Source organism: Eurypyga helias, unplaced genomic scaffold (assembly GCF_000690775.1).
Source record: "Eurypyga helias isolate BGI_N326 unplaced genomic scaffold, ASM69077v1 scaffold2363, whole genome shotgun sequence".
Classification (NCBI taxonomy): domain Eukaryota; kingdom Metazoa; phylum Chordata; class Aves; order Eurypygiformes; family Eurypygidae; genus Eurypyga; species Eurypyga helias.
Genome location: NW_010242902.1, coordinates 4,062 through 24,657, shown reverse-complemented (window position 1 = coordinate 24,657; position 20,596 = coordinate 4,062).

The window sequence follows — 20,596 nt, the reverse complement described above, 5'->3', positions numbered from 1 at the left end:
TAAACTGTAAGGTTTCTGGAGAAGGAGCTTCCTTTCACGTAAGAAATGTAACTGGAATATTCTGTGCTGGAATACTTGTTTGTGAGTCAGATACGGTGCTAGTAACCTGATTTAGGCACAATTGGTCTTTTTTTCTCCCTCCCTTCAGCGGCTTCTCCCCTGACTAGTGTTACTTTATCTATTATAAAAATTACTGTTCTTTCTTCCAGCTCTGGCAGGGACTTTCCATAAACCGCACTGCCTGTATTTCTCTGCTACGATGCTTTTCACCACAGTGTAGATACAGACAGGATGTTTTAAATATGACCAAGCTTCCCAGCAAATGCTTACCAGATAAACGCAGTAACAACAGACGGACGGACAGGAGATCCTAACACTTCCCTGGAAATCATGTCTTCTAGAGTAAGAGGTAACTTATTCCCAGCAGCTTTCAATCTGCAAAGCACAAAAAAGCAAGGGCAATAGCTATAACCATCTCACTACGAGAGAAATGGATTATTTTATTGTAGAAGCATGAGGTTCTCCAAGCAGTTTAATGTTAATCAGTCTTTCTGAAGCGAGGAATGCAGAAGGAACCAGACTGTAAGAGCCAGACCACTTAGTCACTGAGGCAGTTCTTGTAACCATTCAAGAAACCTCTCAGTTTCAGTGAGATCTAATCAGAGTTATAGGTGCGTGGGGAGCCTTTCTGATTTGATTCTAGTTTCTGTAGGTTCCATTTATTCATCTAAAGCACACACCCTTTGCAATTTAATAAACTCACTAAACCCAGTCGTATCAGGTGATAACGTAGAGCTGATAAACTCCATTTTTCACAGAAGAGTAACTGCCAGAGACAGCTCCTTCAAAAGTGCAGGTAGGAGAAAGGTAAACTGAGGCCCAGTACAAACAAAGAAACATTACACGACAATAATAATGAGAATCAGGTCATGGTGTTTCTCTAAGTCAAAGAAATCACAGCCAAGAAAATCAACTTCAGCTCAGCTGTCTGACCTTAAAAGCTCAAATTAATCTCTTTTCTGTGCACAGGGTAGTAAAGGTTCCCACAGCGCGAACCACGGGCCCCGTGACACACGGACAAAGCCTTTGCCTGTGGCCTCCTCGTTACAAGCACACTAATTGTTACAGGCTGTGTTGCTTATTACCTTCAGTGAACACAGAACTACAGTTCTGCAGATGCGTCTCTCGCGTGTGCACGCTCACTTCTGCCTCCGCAGCATCCTCTGCGTCCATGTCAAGTCCTCTTCTGCAAAGCCAGCTTTCCAGGCTGCTGCTGTAACGCAGGCTGAGTCTGAGGAAAGCACTTGCTCGCATGTGACAGGAGCCTGGGGAAAGAAAAGGGGTTGTTTGTCAAACTCCTATTTATAGAGTCAGACACATTGATGTTAGTGGTACGGAGCGCTTCTTCGGGGGAGGCTGAAGTAAGCATCACAGATCTTTTCTGTCCTGCCCCTTGGTCAGGCAGACAACAGTGCCAATGGATCTGGGAAGTCAGCGGCTATTTTCCCACTTCAATTTATAAAACGACAGCTGGCAAAAAAATTTGTAATTTACTTTACTATGCCATACAGAAATCCTCTGTGGTGCTTCTTCCTCACTCTCCTGTCAACCAATCTAATCAGCTTTCACCGAGAAGCATCACAAAATCCCACTTAAACAACAAAAAAAATTAAAAAATATCTATACCTCTCAAGGTCTTCTGCTATTTAACGCCTTGGTGGATTCATGCGGAGCAGTTCTGGATTCCTGCCTAAAAATGCTGCAAAGATTTGCAACCAGCCTTTCCCCTCTAGCTGACATTCTACGCTTCGAGCAGCCTTATCCAATTCCTGTGCTAATTCTGTAACGAGAGCTGCTACACCGACGCCAGGATTTTTCAGTGCCACGCATCTGACCTCGTGCCTGATGCCTTCGGCACATGCAAAACGGACAAGTGTGCAGAGGGGGGGTCAAACAGCTGCTTTTCAGTCATGGAGAGCTGGGTGGACATGGGGTGGGAAGGCAGCCTGTCCCAGCGCTTCACTGCCCTGCTCATCAGGAGGCTTCCTCATTGCCAACCAGGATCCCTCTGCAGTTTAGGTCTGTGCCTTTTTATGACAGTGTTCGTGCACCTGGAGACTCCCTTTACATATGTGAAATCTGTGACGTTCCCTTCCCTCTGTTCTGCGAGCTCAACCACCACAACTCCTTCCATCTTCCTTTGTAGATTGTTAGCTTCAAGACCTGCGATTATTTCTGTCAATTCTGTTTGATCTCCAACCAGTCTGTTCTCAGGAAGCGTGGGGCCAAAACCAAACCGAACACTTTGAGTAAAGCAGGATCACCCCCAAAACCCAAGTGCTGTGGCAGTTCATACATTCCCCCGCGGCACTCGCCTGCTTTGCAAGAACAGAGCACTGCTGAGGACATTCAGCCTGTGGCCACGCGTAATCCACACACTTGTCTACGGAACTTCCCCTAGCCACGTCTGTGACACACCGAACCTTGTCCGTGACTTTATGGAGTTATACTCCATTTTCAGCTATTTGGTTTTTTAAAACATCAAGCCTTGACTGAATTCTTTCTCCGTGGTACTTACAGCCCCTCCCAGCTTGATACCACTTGCCAATTTCATAAACATCCTCTCAAATTTTTCCCCCCAAAGCATAAATGGAAACATAAGACAGTACCACTTCGCAGAGGTTTCCTGGGCCTCTCCTTTCCTGCACCTGACCATCCTCGTGCTCTTGTCGCCATGGCATAGACAGCGACAGCATGGAGCTGGGGTGATGGGGAAGGACAGAGGGTAACAAACAGATGGAGGAAAGGAGAATAAAAATTATTCTCAAATTGAATAGTAAAGTTAACACAGAATAAAGACAGCCATGAGCATGCTGGTTATTTTAGTGCCGTTTCAGCTATTACAAGAGGCATAGTGTACTTCCATGTGCCTTTACAGAGTAAACATCTAATCCCTCAGGAAAACCAATCCACAGATTTTGAAATATTGCATCATCAGGAGCACAGCTGATGCATTCCCCCTTTGTTTCAATTTCTCTGTTACAAATCTGCAAGAACACTGGAGCCAGATGAATTCAGAACGTCTCCCTGCATCCAAAACCATCTCACTGACATTTACCGTATTTGTCCCCAACTGATTTACAACTCTAGGGTTCACAGTGGATGCAAATATGCAAAAATGCAATAGATGTGGTCACAGTCAGTGACAGAATCTCCTATTTTCAATAGTCACTCAGGTTCCTTGAATTTGTGCTGCGGGTTTTTTAACGCTATATGGTTGAAAGTAGCTCTATTAGTCTAAATGAACTTGCTTGACCCCTCAGAACAAAGCGGTGCTTTATCTTCAAGCCCTGCCTGGAAAGCATTTTGGATTGCAGATAAATACCTCACTTGTAGACCATTCCATGGAAAATATTCTTTGCAGATCAACTATTTCAGATTTCTAAACCTGTATTTCAGATTTCTAAAACTGAAGGAGCGAGCTGAGTACGGTGCTGTTCAGAATGTGAAGAAACAGAGGATATCCGTGGGAAGGGCTTCATCTGCGCAGAAGGGAAAGTTTCCTTGCTCACTCCCCTATTAAACAGGCTGCCTTCAACTGTCCTAACTTCAGACTGCACCATGACCCTGACGTATTCCATCGCACCCGGAACATGAACTTCAGTACCGATCCGCTGCTTGGGCTTCTCGCTTTTCAGATTCTCCTGTTACCGCTCGCGCCGTAACGAGTTAACTTCACCCTGGCTGAGATCCAGCTAGGAAGCATTGCAGAGAGTCTACGTTTGTTTATGGCACATTCATCAGGTTTTTTTATTTCAAGAGGCAAAAACCAGCTCGTTTCACCACTGCACTTGTTCAGTACAACAGAAATTAGGAAGAAAAATAACGTTAGACTAAACCTCTAACAGCACTGATATTAGTAGAAACTTCTGAGTTTACACCAACGATGATCAGGACGTCAGCAAGACGGTTGCTTAATCTTCTGGATGGATTGTTCCCACCAGTCTTGCCAGTGCTTAGTGGTCAGCAGCTGAGCTGTACTTTCCTTCTCGATCTGGGCAAACTGCTGCTCAAGTTGACATTTGTACTTCTGTACAAACAACAAGAAGAAAGGACAAAATTGGTAGTGATGAAATATAATTTCACTTTGCCTAAACCCAGGTCCTGATCCACTGTGTCAGAGGATTGCATACAGGTCACTTACTTTCTGCCTTTGGCAGCTGAACTGCGTGAACAATGAATTAGTCACTGCCGTTCCTTTTAAAGACTCCGGAAACGAAACTATCAGCAATATTGAAATTTTACTAAAAATGCAAGATTTTAATCTCCCTTCCATTAGCTCCTAAGGTTAAAGAGGTGCCTTCTCTAGAGAAGAGAGAGGAAAGCATGCATCTCCAACAGACCGCACTCCGGCTCTTCCCACAGCTCCCTCAGTCACGAGTATGCACTGAACTATTACAAAGCTGCTAAAAAGGTATTTCACCTCAACAGAAACTTGTAGATTACCATGAAAACCTCGAGGCACCTTTATTAAAGAGTCCATGCTCCAAAATATCAAATACTGTATTTTTAGTGCAAGATACACTCAGGAAAATATTTCTGTGGCACGCATTTACTATATCCCACCCTCAAACCACGTTCGCTTCAAAACTGTACTGTACCCAGGTGCTTAGGTCCCACAAATAGACACCTTGCTGTTGGTGACAGTGCATTTTACATTTCTCTGTTAAAAACATATATATATTCTAAATTCATTCAGTTCACTGGCAGTACCATTACTTCCAGGACAGGTGCATAAACGCTGACCATTTATTTCCAAACGATTTCACCTAAGAATATTCTCCTAATTGCTGAACACTCACGTTCTGCACGCTATGGTCAGTGCAAGTCAGAGCCTCAGGGTTGTCTGTAATGTGTTCATTCTTCTAGCAGGCTTAGTGAAGAGAGATTGATCATTTTTATGGTGGGAACCATGACCTGTGGTGGTTCAGGATGTAAGACAGGTGTGAAGTATATTACAGCCCTTCACCTTTTATGGAAAAATCAGCATTTCTGATCTAAGGTGAGAGCTGTAGGCTTTAGAAAGAAAGGTGAGTGTTAGCAAGCTGTACTGCAATGGCACTGTGACAGCAGCTACTTTTTGAACAGTGAAGCTGCTGAAATGCTGAAGCGTCATGCTCCTGACACCATCTGTGCTTCTCTGCTGAAAACAGCTCCCTGTTGCAACGATTCTGAGTAAGACAGTTCCCTGAGAAAACAACTCACTTTGCTTCTGACAACACCACAAAGAAACAGACATGAGAGAGGATTTCTACACCCAGTTGATAAGGCTTTAAGATCTGAAAACACTGCCTGCGGTAAAAACTTCTACATAGCTATAATTTTCTTCTTAAAAAAACCAAATCCACAGCAGAGGCAGCCCCACTCACAGTCCTTTCCCACACACCAACCTTATATACAGCATCTCTGGCTTCTACTGCTGCTACGTGGCCCAGTGTAGTCTTGGCTGTTGTAATGGACGCAGTTTCTCTGCAGATAATAGAGTCTGAATCGTCTGTAAGAGTAGTCACGGGTATTCCTGGCCAAATCCTTTAAAAAGCAAACCAACCAAACAAAAAAGCCACATGAAAGTTAGAAGAGACAATACAATGCGTAATTGACTTATTTGGATCCATGGCTATTCTTTCATTAAAATCATCGCCCACCCAAACTGCCCCGCAACTATGTAAACAACATTACTAATGATGAGCATGGTATTCAGCGGTTTCAACAAGTGCAGTAAAAAGCTACGAGGACAGTGTCCAATACCAGTTTAGAGAAGAGAAACTGGATAAAACAGCGTTCAGGATCTTCAAATATTACCTGCTCCCACGTTCAATTAACTGTTCAGCATCACAGATTTGTAGAGGGAGTCCAGCTTGTTTACGGTGGATTAAAGTGGATGTCTTCTCTTTTGGAATTTCCGTTTCTGGGAGATAACAGAAGACAGACTCATCAGCAACAAGACAATGGCAGTAGCAGCACTGCTTCAAAGTGACTGTACACTGCTCGATGCTCTTCACTTCCAAGGAATAGCTTTGCATGCTTGATCATGCAAATCTTTCCATCTGAAGTACTATAGCATATGAAAGTCTCCTCTTCCTAGGGAAAGCCTGCTGCAGTCTTTGAGAAGGAAGCAGAGGCCTGAACAAGCCAACTCTTCTGTACTTACTTGCTACTTGTACGTCATCAACAGTGATGCTTTCATCTAATTCCAGAAGCAGATTTTCGGTGAAGGCAGCTAGTGCAGAAACAAAGTTCTGAGCACACTCAGCAGCACAGTCCTGTTGGGACATTGGAGACAAGTGAGAGGAATCCCCTTGATAATCTGATCTCCTTTCAGTTTAGCTCCAAAAGAACTGCACAAGGATCCAACCTTGACATTTTGCAACAGCTGCAGGTAAGAGACATCAGGCTCTAAGTTGCACATAAAAGGGTCTAAAAGTGTCTCCCTGCAGTGATCTCAACACTACCTGGTTACCTAAGGCAAAGTAAAAAAAAGCTGTAGAGTTCTGTGTATAGTTCCTCAACAACTGAATATTTGGGTTATGCATCTAAACCTGATAAAAACCTGTAAATGCATCCTTCTGCCCAAAGCAAAGGCCACTTGGAATTCAGGTGCTTTGGGTGGAAGTGCTTTGGCCAGGTATTATTCCAAAACGGGATGTGTGTTTGTGTGTGCATGCAGAGCTAAGAGGAGAAGGCAATACTACTTCGGAATGAAACCCATATATACTCAGCATACCCTACAGAATTCTGAGTAAGCGGTCTGAGAGTAGTAAGCAAAGAGTTTTCCTGCTGGGGAACTGACCTTCAATAACCCTAGAGGATAGAGTGGGAAAAGTGCTTTGGTTCCTGAATTTTTCCTGTAAAATCTGCCTATCTCAGTCCTTCTGAAGAAAAATGTCAATTATTTGCAGTAATTAAATGCACACAGACCAACCCTTCCAGTTGTCTGCAGGTAATATAACTAACCAGAGGATGTCACTGTTGCTCCCACGTTAGACTTTGATCCACTAATTCTGCCATTAAGACAGCAGTCAGCTCTTCCTCACCATGTTCTGAGTGACACACGAGACCAGTTAGTTCCACAATAAATCTACGCACGGGATGTGCATGTGCACTTATGTATACATTAGTCTAATGCTGATAACACGTAACTTCAAAGTTAGAAGGTGAATGGGATTGCCTAAAACTGAAAACACCTTCCAATTTACTTCTGATGAGGAAAAATGTATCTGGGACCTATTGTCCCTTCCAAATGCACCATTTAAATTCATATTGAGGAATGGCTTTACAATTACCCGCAGCTTCTGTGTGTTGAGGTGAATACCATCAACTTGGTCTTTTTGCCTTTTTATTTCCTTTTGGCACAAAGCGTCCAGCTGGTCTAAGTTTTTTGGGCGTCTCAGAGAGCGACGTAACTGCTCCTTGTGCACAGCCTTTAAGTAAATACATAAGAGAGCAATGCCTTCAGTAAAGAACGTGCAATTGAGTCCTAATAAGGTAGAAGTAAGACCCACACATTTATATAAAAGTATTGAGAAAAACAAAGAAAATGGAGTGTACCCCTTGGCTCTCCAGAGCTCAGCCCTGCAGTGGGGGATACTGCCCATCTGCGAGGAACAGGGCCGCTGACCTCCCCTTGGGGCTTGGTCTCAGCTAACAATAATCTCTCCTACCGAGTGGGAAGCGAGACATTTTTTATATCTTTGTATTTTTCATCAATTTAACTTAATACTCGGACAAAATCTCAAGATTCTACTCTAACATCTTCTGCATGATTTCCAATATGATTCTGTTAGCAGTTCTGCTATTACCCAGCAAAATACCCCTCAGTAAATAGTGATACTTGGTTACCCGTACGTCATACAACAGGCGCACCCACAGGGTAGGAGCTAAGCGCCGTGCCGCAACGTCACAGCCCCTAAAGAGTTTACAGACCAAGTGTGAAGGCAGGCAGAGCTGCACAAGACGATAAAGAGGCAGCCCAAAGGCGGAAGCGGCGAGAGAAGGGGCCGAGTGACTAGGGATCCCACGCTTCCGGTAGAACCAACAGGGAAACTCCATCTGTGCTGAGCTCAGCAGTGAGCGATCACACCAACAGTGAGATTAATAAAACCCGAATTTTAGAGTTCTGATGTGTCTAGCATTGCTTAATGCTCAGAGCACCCGACTGTGCCCGACACACACCTTCTCTCTCTCCCAGTCTTCCAGCTGCTGACTGAAGAGGTGCCGAATCTGAGCAGTGCAATAGCTGAGCTTCTGCTCGTGTTCTTTTAACAGACTCTCAGCTGCCAACTGGGAGACCTTAGCGAGCTCCTTCTCAAACAGCTTCAGTTGATCCTGAAATTCTTTTTGGAAAAGACAGGGTGAATGTGACACAGAAGTGTTCATTGCAATGAAAAAAAAACCCCACTCGTCCAAGTTGAATGTACACTGCAAGGGTCAAACAACCTGGGATTTTCTCCCACAGAGACTCTGTCCCCGCCACTCCAGGTCCAGTGCTTTGAGAAACATACGCTTGCTAAAAGATGTGACCTTGTACAGGTCTTTCAACTTAGTCAGTTCTCTTCTGCCAGGTTTTTGTAGCTGATTATGTATTAAAAAAGAAGATTGGCCCAATTTACAGTGAAATCAACAGGAGCTTTTCCACCGTGTGATGGATTAAGAAAGCTACACAATTCTCAATCACTGCGATGATCAGTTTATATCACTGAGAAACTGCAAGAAATTGAAAATCTTATCTGAAGGAGTTTACCTATAAGACAGGAATTGTAGTAAACATCTGTCTGACTTTGGTACGACAACAGATTCTGTTTGAGCACTTCTGCGCAACGTTCAAACGTCTCCGGCATGTCTTCAAGCACTGCGATTTCAGGGTGCTCTTTTTGGTAGAACTCCTTCAGGAGATGAGGATAAAACAGAGAAGCTGATGATAACACATTCAAACAAGTCACATCTAGGCACAGCACCAGGGACACACTATATTATCAACCATCCTCTTATTTGGGACCAGTTTTCTACCTCTGATTCTGAAATGCTTAGTTAATAAGGAAAGCTGAGATTAAAAATACACTGTGTCAAGTGTTATGTACAAATGAGATGCTTTGGTGGCGAAAAGATGGTGAGCCAAACATTGTCAAGTACCGAATTATTTAGCTGGCACAGGAGGAGACCTTATGAAAGCAGAAGGGAAGGAAGAACACTGGGTGTTCTTACCTCAGCAAGCAAGAGCAAGCTGTTGTTACCCGTCCAGAGGATATCCATGATAATCCCCTTGAAAGTACTGAAAACAAACAAAATAGAACCAAAATTTAAAAAAAAAAAGACAATTGCACTGTACATGATCACATTGGCAGTATCTACTCGTTCTCAAACATTATGTTCAGGTTCACTTTAACACATTTTTCAGAGCATTCACAAAGAAATATTCAGCATGCCGAAGAACCTTCACCCCCACTAGTACAGATGCTCTTCGGAAGCAGGAAGGGCTCGGAGCTATTGCAAGTGCTAACTGGAGAACACCTCCACGGCCCTGTAACAGAAAGCAATCCTAGCCAACTTCCTGTGCTGAAAACTTGCCTTAAGAGCTTATCACGCATTTTAGCTAAACTAAACAATTGAATTTCCAGCTCTTTACTGGAAGTATTTTGAAACACCGTGTGGAACAAAATTCCCAAGCACTTAAACATCTTAGGCATTAATGTTAATAGTATGGCATGACACACGTGAAACATCTCAATTATATAAATTGCACATAGCAAGGAAAAAATATGATCATTTCTTAGAGAAGGAGAATGCAACCATTTAACAGTTCATTCCTAAACAGTTTATTCCTTGTTTATTCATAGAAATGTAATACTGAGCACAAGAACACAGTGTATAAAAATTATGGATCTTCTTAGAGGTGAAAACAACTGAAAGACAGGCTATTTTACATTTTCCAGACCGTTTTTTTGTAAATGCACAAAATGGGCTCAAATGAGGCCACCCATTTCAGACATTAAACAGAACAAAGCGGATGACTTTTATATTCACTATTATTATGCTGCAAAGAGGAACTGTTTGTAAACCCTTTGACCCATAACTATTAAGGTTAAATACCTCAATTGTAGTAATAATAATAAATAATATATAATTCAATAGTGAACTCTATAGTTCACAACAATAGATATATAGATAGACAGACAGACAGACAGAGGGGTTTTTTGCAGGTTAACATCTATTTCTACAAACATACATAACTTACTCAGATTCTGGAGGCTTGTCTCCAAATATCTGGTATTTCTGGTTACTGAGAACTGGTATGATGCTTGTCTTTTTCCTAGAGAGGCAAAACATTAATTTGAAACTATTCACAAGTATTTTCCTTCACTGGCTGATTATTTGAGCTAGTCAGTCATATGATGGACATGAAAACTGAAGACAAATTCGGAAAAATGTAGCTCTAAAACCAGTATTATATGAATTTTTTTTTTAATGTAAAAAATTCTCAGGGTTCTCTCCTCAGCGGCTCTGCCAAGCTTTCCTGCTGTTTTCATGATTACAGTAGGTCATTTCACCTCTCTATGGACTAAGCTCATGACACACTGTTGAGACACCAGACCTGAAGGTTAAGCCATTCAGGGGTCAGTCTAGATTTCAACAATTTCAAAATACAAAACAGCAGCAGAGGAAGGAGAAAAATAACAATGTATTTTCCAGCCAAAATCTGAAAAAATAAAAAAGCAGAGCTGATCATGAGGACAAACAGGGAAGAGATCCCAGATGATAAGCATAGATGGCAAGAAAGCCCAAACAAACCAGCATTAAGAGGTTTTCGAAGAACAAGTCGTGGACAAAGCTTATTTATATTTCTGCATGGGAATATCAGAAGTGGAATTCCTCCTTCCAAGGCTCTTACCTTCTCCTTGGCATCTTTTTCTTACAAGGGGACTTCTTGGTGACCTGAGCTGCATGTGTTTCATATTTAACAAGGAAAGAGGAAAAACATTGTATAAATGCCACCTGAAGTCTTTTTGCTGTGTTTACGTAGTTAGTGTTCTCATTTCTGTAACGTTTCCTGACAGCGTTAAGGGGACAACTACAGGAACAATCGTTTCAGGCAGACAGAACCGGAACTGCTCTAAGGGCTGCGCGCCAGGGCGTGAGAAATGGGAATGTCATGGGAAATATGCACAGGTGGGAGGAGGTGTAAACCTACAATAAAGCAGGGAATAAGGGGAATGAATGGGCTACATCCGTAGTCTTGGCTGTGATGGGGACTTAGGAATGTGGAAGAGGGAGAGGATATCATTGGAAGTGGCTGACAGAGCCACTTCTCTGGAGATCAGCAAATGGGAATGCTAGGTAGGGAGCCGCTGGGATTACCTCTGCACCCACTTTTGAGTGAATGATACTACACTGTGAGCAGGACCCCCGTCCCCCTACCTATTTTCATGACTTCTAATTCTTTTCTCCACCCCTTTTCCCTCTTGCTATCATAAATATGGGTACTCTTTACAAAATTACTGCCTCATTCTGCGGCTTTCATGGGTTAAGAGCAAACAATCATCTCATTCTTGCAAAGTAAAGATATCCAAGAAAAAAAGTTGGGATGCACAACACTCTCAGAGCCAACATGTAAGCCACTGGCGTGGAACACACTAGACCTGCTCAGTGACATGCCAGGGATGAGAACGTAGATGAAGGTAATATAGTCAAAGAAATGCTGGCACACCTGGGGGATCACTTCTCTCCCGATTTGGGCTTGAAGATTTTCTGGGCGGCTGAAAGCTGAAATGAAAAAGGAGCTAATTGGCTACTGAATGCCCTGCTATTTTATATTATATAAAGAACTATGAGTTCTCTATCCTTACTATGTGCCAAGTGAAATTCAGTTTCTGAGATTATATCTAACAGATAGGATTACTTTGACAACTGACAGTGTAAATAAGTGCTTTCATGGGACTAATTGTTTAACTGGAATTTCAGAATTCTGACAAGCCAAACTGCATTAAAATATTTATTTGCAAATGACACACTAGTCATACTGGTCATTTCACACTTTGTATGTTCATTCAACTATGTAGCACGTACTCACCTTTTCACTAAAATAACACCCAAAGGACAAAAATTTATCATAGTGCTATTAACTAGATGTCATTTATTACTCACAATGGGGTATTCTTGGCTATTAGAAATCTTGCTATTAAAAAGAAAGCAGTCTCAGCTAGACTGATTTTTAAAGCTGGACTGATCAGAAAGTATGTAGCAGTATTACTTATGATCAATATATTTGATAGTTCTATATATGCAAAGGTAAACTACAAAACATTAATTCATAAAACCTTTATATGCTTCTGGAATATATATTTCAAAAATCATAGAACCACAGACTGGTTTGGGTTGAAGGGACCTTAAAGACCATCTAGTCCCACCCCCCCTGCCATGGGCAGGGACACCTTCCACCAGACCAGGTTGCTCCAAGCCTCATCCAGCCTGGCCTTGGACACTTCCAGGGATGGGGCATCCACAGCTTCTCTGGGCAACCTGTCCCAGTGCTTCCCCACCCTCTGCAGGAAGAATTTCTTCCTGATATCTAACCTAAACCTCCCCACTTGCAATTTAAACCCATTACTCCTTGTCCTGTCACTACAGGCCCTTGTAAAAAGTCCCCCCCAGCTTCCTTGTAGCCCCTTCAGGCACTGGAAGGGGCTATAAGCTCTCCCCAGAGTCTTCTCTTCTCCCGGCTGAACAAGCCCAATTCTTCCAGCCTTTCATCATAGCAGAGGGGCTCCAGCCCTCTGAGCATCTTTGTGCCCTCCTCTGGCCTCGCTCCAACCAGTCTATGTCCTTCTGATGTTGAGGGCCCCAGAGCTGGACACAAAACTCCAGGTGGGGTCTCACGAGAGCAGAGGGGGAGAACCAGCTCCCCTTGTAGTGTTATCATGAGCCTCACAAAAAGAAGTAGATATAGCAAAGAAAATATAAATGACGACAATGATAGAAAATACCTTTAGGCAAACGAGTACTTACTCAAGTAAATTTCTGATAAAGCTTATTGCTAAATCATCAAGCGCAGACTTTCCCATTCTGCTTGGATTTAACAAAGGATATTTGCTAGGATCCATCCCCATTATCATCACTCTCTTCTCATCCCTGAGACACCTTGGTCGGTTGGCAACAGCAATTGGACCTTGTAACGTATCACCTGTTGCGAGGGGGGTGGTCTCCTCCTCCTAAAATGGGAAGACAAATGAAACCCTGCTGACTGCAGCAGGTAATCAGTGACAGCACTGCATGTGGTCACACTAAAGCAGATCTTCCAAGCATGCACTGTTTTGCTTCACAGGCTGAAAGAAAGTTTTTTGTAATTCTAGTAGTAACGTTACAGCTCTGCAACTCTCAGATACTTAAAAGTAGTTAAGAGTAGATTCTCATAATTATCACCAGCAGTATTTTAGTACATACCCTTAAAACAATGACCCACTGAAGATTACAAAATAAAGACTTTTATACAAGGAAGGAAAAAAAAATACACTCCCACTTGATAAAGCCAAATCTCCTCACGACACAGTTGATTTGATTTTATAAATTTGTTTAAAGAAACCCATGAAACATACGTATGAATAGTGCTACACATTGAAAATGAACTCTTGCAAAGAACCGAGCGACTTGCTGTGACGCTGTGCATCCTTAACGTTTAGCTAACTCCATGGTGACTGATTTACTCAGCCTCCTGAGAAAGCTGACCTAACGCTATGGAGCCTTGGACAGCTCGGCGTAGTGCAGCACCTTTCTCCATTTGAAAATTCAAAGCATAGACTCTGAAAAACCTTTAAAATGTACACCTAAAAAGGCACTCAGTATTAAACGAGAGAGAATTCAAACGCTACCTTACCTGGCCACGTGGGCTCGTTGCTGTTACTAGCAAGCAGTCAAGATACTGGCTCCTCTTCTTCAGTTCTTTCAACACGGCTTGGGCAAAATCATACAACTCCGCAGCAGCCAAAGCCTGAACGACATGACAGTACAGACGGTATTTACTGATCCTGCCGTGCCAGACCTTTCAAATATGCTGACTGTTGCAAACACCATTTGACTCTGTTCTTTCCCCATTTTATTTACACATACGTGGAAGCAATGAGATTGCACAGAGGCTGAGGTTTTTGTTTGGCAAACAGGAAAACAGGGACAGGACCTTCCTGAGCAAAAATTCTGTGGCAAAGTACTCTTTCCGCCCACACCCCACATGTGTGTAAACACAGGTCTACCTCAAAAATATTAATTTATACATTATATAAATATGCACAGTGAGTCAAATTAATACCATGTCAAATTAAATACCATTTTGTGCTTATTAGAACTTACTTCTTTATCTGCAGTAGGATGAGCACAAGCATCTATCTTCTGATGGAGCTTTTCCAGGTAAGAGTTTAATGTTGCTGCCTGAAGATTGGAATTTTCTACCTAAAGCAGAAGCAGATATTGGTGAAGTGAAATCCCATTCGGGATTTTTTCAAAGGCTCCACTTTGAAGCCACTGGACTCACTGGTAAAACTCTCCATTACTGGTATTCAGAGGAGAAGCTGAAAACAGTAATTCACAGAAGCAACACTTAACTGCACCACACAAACACACTGCTCTGTCCACACGTACGTACTCAGCGTGCTGCAAGGCCACAGTGCTCTCACACAGCTGCAGCAGTAGTAAAACCACAGTTTTAAGCTTATAATGACAGAAAACAGGTTTTGAATGGACGAAAATAGTCACTTAATGTTTGTCCACTCTGAATTCAAACAAACAAACAAAAAAATCTCTTCAAAGGAATAAAAAAAAGAAATTAGAATTAAACAAAGTTCTGATGTTTGTACCTCTGATTTGATTTTTACTTGTAGATTTGTCAAAAATCGATGGAACTGCTCCATAAAGGCTCGATTCGTAAAGACATGATGGAACTTTTTTTCAGATTGATTGATAAGTTGAGTAGCCTTTAAGAATACCAGAAACAACAGACATAAGTAATTAATTTTCACTTTTTAAAAATTAAATAATAGAATTCAGCATTTCTGTTTATTTTTTCCATCATGTAATTGCCACACAGAAGAGTCTTACAATCCTCATCTGTGAGCAGGCTGGTTATAATTCACATTAAATATGCCAATAATACGTAATTGGAGTGAATGGAACTCTGCACACCTGCTCCAAGCAGCTCAATTCCACTTCCTGAATATCTGTCTTGATCAAAGTTTCAAAAGAGTCAATCCGCTTATTTCTTTCCTGAATATGCTTGCTGAAAAGCTTTAACTCCTCAGGAGAAAAGTTACCTCCCTCCAAAAATAACCTGAAAGCAACCAGAAAAGTAAAAGCAATTGGCTATGAGTCTTCTTTTTCTCAAAGACTATTTTAGCTCAGCAGCCCTAAACCAGGTATCAACATAAATGTAATGAAAACAGCATAATAATGGTGGCTTCACAAAATTATTATTTATTTTAATAGCAAACTAGACGAATAACAAAATAAACTTTAATTTTACTGTTCTGCCTCTGCAACAAGTGCTGATGCCCAGAAAGAGGTAACTGTTTATAACGGACGCTCCAGTGAAATCTCTCTACCTGCACGCTTTGAGAAAGTCCACATTTGAATTCCTTAATGTTCCTAAAGCTTCCTCCAAATAGTTCCGGTAGCTCCTCAGGGAAACCTGGATCACTTCCAGATGATTCTGTAGCTCTGAGTGCAGATTGTTGTTGAATGAAACTAATCTAACAGCAAAAGATAAAAGACAGGGAAAACATGAAAGAGGAGCCCACATTATGACTCAGAGACTGCTGACTGTGAAAACAGAACAAAAATCTGAGAACTCCAGGGTTTTAGTATCCTGAAAGCAACATGCTGAACTGTGACTGTTTGGATGAACACCTGGAAGATATTAGCAAGCAGCTGATGCTATTGAATACTGATATATTGAATATTGAATAATATTGATGAATATTGATTCCATCAGAATCAGTTAGTCAACTGCTATTACTGTGCAGGTGCAGCAAACTGGATAAAATCTAAGCAGATGGAACACCTTTTCTACTTTAAGACAGCCAGCACTTGGCAAATATACGAAAACTGTCACCCAGTCAGCACTGGTTTTCATTTCTTCAGGGACAGGTAAAGGAAACAAACATGCTTTACATTTCTTTAAAGTTTCATGAAGCAGTCTTGGTCAAAGAGGAATGACAGACCACACAGCTCCAGCATGCAAACCAGGAACATCTCCGCCAGCAGTCCCGAGTATCCAGCTGTGGAAATTCACAGCTGGCAACACCCATGGCACACTTACTTCTCTGTCATAGGAGCTCTGAGGAAGACTGATTCCATGTCACAGATTCGCGACTCTAAGTTTTTCCTGAGGTTATTCTGCTGATCGCAAAATTTGAGAAATCGATCTCTCTCCTTTTTCAGGGCTTCCACCACCCCTGCACAGTGGGACTTGAGGTGCTCCTTGTGAAGCAACAGTTCCGCTGATAAGAAAAGACATGTCACAGTATGGTCATTATTCCCCGTTTAACCTGGACTGTCACAACCATGAGCCAACCTACTGTAGGAAGAACATAAACGGAGCCAGATCTCAGAGTGGCTAAAACACCCAAATAAAATACATCCGATTCTGTTTCTTGGGCTCTTCTCCTGCGTTTCACATAGAACCCTGGGTGGTTCCTAATCCTTTCAAATCACAAGTGTCTTTTGTTCCTTCTAAGCCCTCTTTTTGCCTTTATTTTTGGTCACTGCTAACATCTCCATTGTTTTTCTGTCCTCAGTCTTGTAACAAAAGTAAAAGTAAAGGGTTTTCTAATTTTATTTTTAATGGAAAATACACTTCTTCCTATTTTTGCAGGGGGGAAATCAAATAAAAATAACTTTTGGTCCCCGTCCTGGAATGATAGTTGGATAAACCAAGAGTTACCAGAAAACTGCCAGAAAAGGCACCTGTCGTCTTTGCAGGAAAAAGTAGGATTGAAAAATTATTTGCCTGTTATCCCAAAAGAGAATTTTTTACTATGTATGTTAGAGACCATCAAACTTGTCCATTTTTTTTGCACCAGAAAAACCTGACACTTCTCGGAAGAAGAGTTCTGACTGGTGTCCAACCTGTAGCTGCTCAGTGATGTTTCCTAGCGCTAAATCCTTCCTCTCCCGCATTCAGAAGCTGAGCCCTGGCTTTTCATCTCTCCCTCCACGTGCCAATTCTTTCTCTGCCACGCTTTTAAAACTAGTTTGTGTACACAGTGAACTCTTGTTACATAATTTCAGTGGATTCACAAGTACTGACAATAGAAAATACGAGTAATGTTATACTAGGAATTGTAGACACTCAACTGCTTCCTATTGCCCTGTGCTACCGAGTCAACTGGCAGTGAACACATTTTGGTCCACTTAGATTGTTGCTACGTGAAGATATGTAATGCTCCGAGAAAAAAGGAGTGGGTACCAGCTCGAACGTTGTAGATATCTGTCCGTATGGTCTCCAGCCTTTGTTGGTGCAAGCGAAGACGCAGCTGGAAATCTGAACACAGCTCCATTTCCTTGGCAGATACAAAGGCAAAGGAGTTGGACAAGGACTCTCCAAACCATTTCTCCAGGTGTTCAAAAAAGCAGAGGCGAATCCTATGGTTAAAAAGAGAAGTATTAGGATGAGGAACAGTAAATAATAAGGATTTATTAAAGGTATTAATTCTAAGAATTTAACTTTTGACTGTAGGAAGACATGGTTTCATTACCACACGCCCATACTGGTAGAGTTTTTGAGCTGGCTGTGTACTACTGAGTGCCAGGCATTTTACCTTCATGGCTCTGCAGGGAAGTTGGGCAAATTACTTGCTTTTCTGTAATATGTGTTCTCACTACATAATTTTCTGTAAAATATGAATATTCTGTAAGAGGTAAATGCTTGTGTGGTACTTTGAGAGCCATGGATGAAAAGCAATACAAAAATTTTCTTTTATAAGAAGAGGAATAACATCAAAATCATTAGAAAATTTTTGCATCTTTAGGCTAATGTTTCTTCCAAACAGATGAAATTTGTCTGTTATCTAAAGGGAAAAAAGAACATAAACTGTTTTCTACTAACTGTTTCTTTAGGTCTGCAAACACAGTTTCTTCGATAAGTATGTTTTTCAGGTACATAGGAAGTGATTCTTTCTTTTTATATTTTGTAAAATAACTCTCTGGTATGTCAGCCTTTTCTGCCTCTTCAACTCTAAGAACGGTGTAAGAGTTTCCACTAGAAGTGGAAAAGGTCTCAAAGTCAATTTTGGATCTTCCTGCCTTGCGGCTGTCGATCATGGCCTAGGAAACAATTGGAAATCATCATGTTACCTTTAAAGGCATAAGCATAGAATCAACAGTGCACAAGCTAATGGAAGAATCCTAAGGAAAATAAGAATAATGTTCTCGTTCTCAGTCTGGACAACATTCACACCAAGAATATGCTTACAAGTCTCAACAGGCAGAGCCATCAATGTTTTAAAAGGCTTTTGTTATGGTAATACATTCACATAACTGAAGACCTGAAAAACTAGTATTTAGATAGAAATACAGCTTAAATCACTCACCATGAGCTACGAATACTGTGATGAAAAAGTTATTTAAAAAAAAAAAATCTATGCAGATTTATTTACAAGGGTAAAAGCAGCGCAAAAGGAATGGTTGTAAACTGTTTCATACACTCCATTTGTCCATAAAAAGGATCTAAAGCCCAGAAATAAATGAAAACAATGGAGACTCCTGCGTGCTCTGGGTACAAACTAAATCTAATCTACTTTAGGGAATTTAGACTTACCTCAGCAAAAAGATGATGTCGTATTCATCATTTTGTGGGAGACCTCCTTCACATTTCCTCTCTACTTCAGTTACCCGTGTAAAGCTTACCTCCTGTTCCGCACGCGCCGTCTCCTCACTTCCACGAGGAATACTCTCCCCATCTTCTTTTTCCTCTGTTGCTTCAGTTTCCTGTGCAGAGCCCTCCTCATTCTCAGCTCGGCTTGTTTCTTCCTTTTCTCGCTGACAACCATCTCTCTTTTCCTCTCCTTCACTTTCTTGCACAACGCTCTCAGTTTGCTGCTCCACCAGACATGCAGCTTCCAAAACCTCAGCTAGTTTTTTCCAGTTAAAGCAGAGTTAAACAGGTCACAATCCAAAGAAATACAGGTTGAAAACCAAGCAAAACAAAAATACCTGCTTGTACCATCGAGGCATTACCTTGATCTTGAAAAGTGAAGTCTATCTTTCCTTGCAAGTTCTAAAAGGTAAAAAAAAAAAACAACAAAAAAACCCCATCACAATTTAAAAATAAGGATGTGCTTGCTTATAAGAAATCCATACTCATTCTCAAAATACATGTATTTCAATCAGATATGGTAGTCTTGAATGGATCACTTATCTAACACCCAAATCGATTACTAAAATTCTGTTACCTTGCAGTTTTTTGTCTAAAAGGCAAGTGAATTTGCTGAGAAGCGGTTGGTAACAAGGACAGAGCTAAAAGTGTGGGACAGGGAAAGGTTTTGGGTTTCCTCCCTCTATTTCTACCAAAAGCACTTCAGTCCCATGGCCAACGCAATGCTTTAGTTTATATGATGTAAATTTTAAAGCTCATGTAAAATTTCCCCAAAGTGAGAAATTAATAAATCAGTAAGATTTTAAACCACAAGTTGTTTTTTTTCTTTATACCTGTCTGAAGATTTCCTTTACATTAAAATATCGGCTGACGGACGCACTATAGGAAATCAATTCCTGCAAAACAGCTTCTGGGTAAGCCGTTACTTTATCAATTAGAAGTCGGTTGAACCTCTCATACCTGTAAAATGTAAGGTCACTGGGTAATATACTCAGGTGTGTGTAGAAATAAACCAAAATATGACTACAATGTCTTTAAATCCAAATCTAACCCTGACTAACCTCATAAAACCTTTAGGCTAAACATTGTACTGTAGCTGTTGAGCCTGAACACAATCACATCCTGGCTTGTTAGCAGAGTTCATTAACAATGAATGCACAGAAGTTAAGAAATAGTCACAACTAAGTATTCCAGATCCTTTGTTTTGGATGGGAAACCATTCAAGACATGATATACTACATCATAATACCCATCCAGTGTTTTTTTTAAATGATACCAATCTTCCTCAGTCCTATTTCTAAAACAAGGGTGATAATTGCCTTAACTGTGTTCAATATGGAAATTATTTTATTTTACATTCTTACACAAAGTAGCAAGCTGGGTTTTTCCACACCGTCACACTACAGCGCAAACAAAATATAAGCAAAACCACCGACATTCGAATACGCTTTACTTTTTAAGTCCGCGCTACAAAATTCATACCTAGCTCTAATTTTATCTAAAGAAGAAAGGGCTTCCCCCAAATGCCTCTTCAGCTTTTCTTCAGAGCTCGCTGTTCTCATTTTATCCAAAATTACATCCAGATTAGCTTCCATCATCTAAGGCCACATAAAAAGAACTCAGTAAAAATGATTTAGTGATTACTAAAACGCTTCATAACTTCAAATACTTTAATGTACATATATT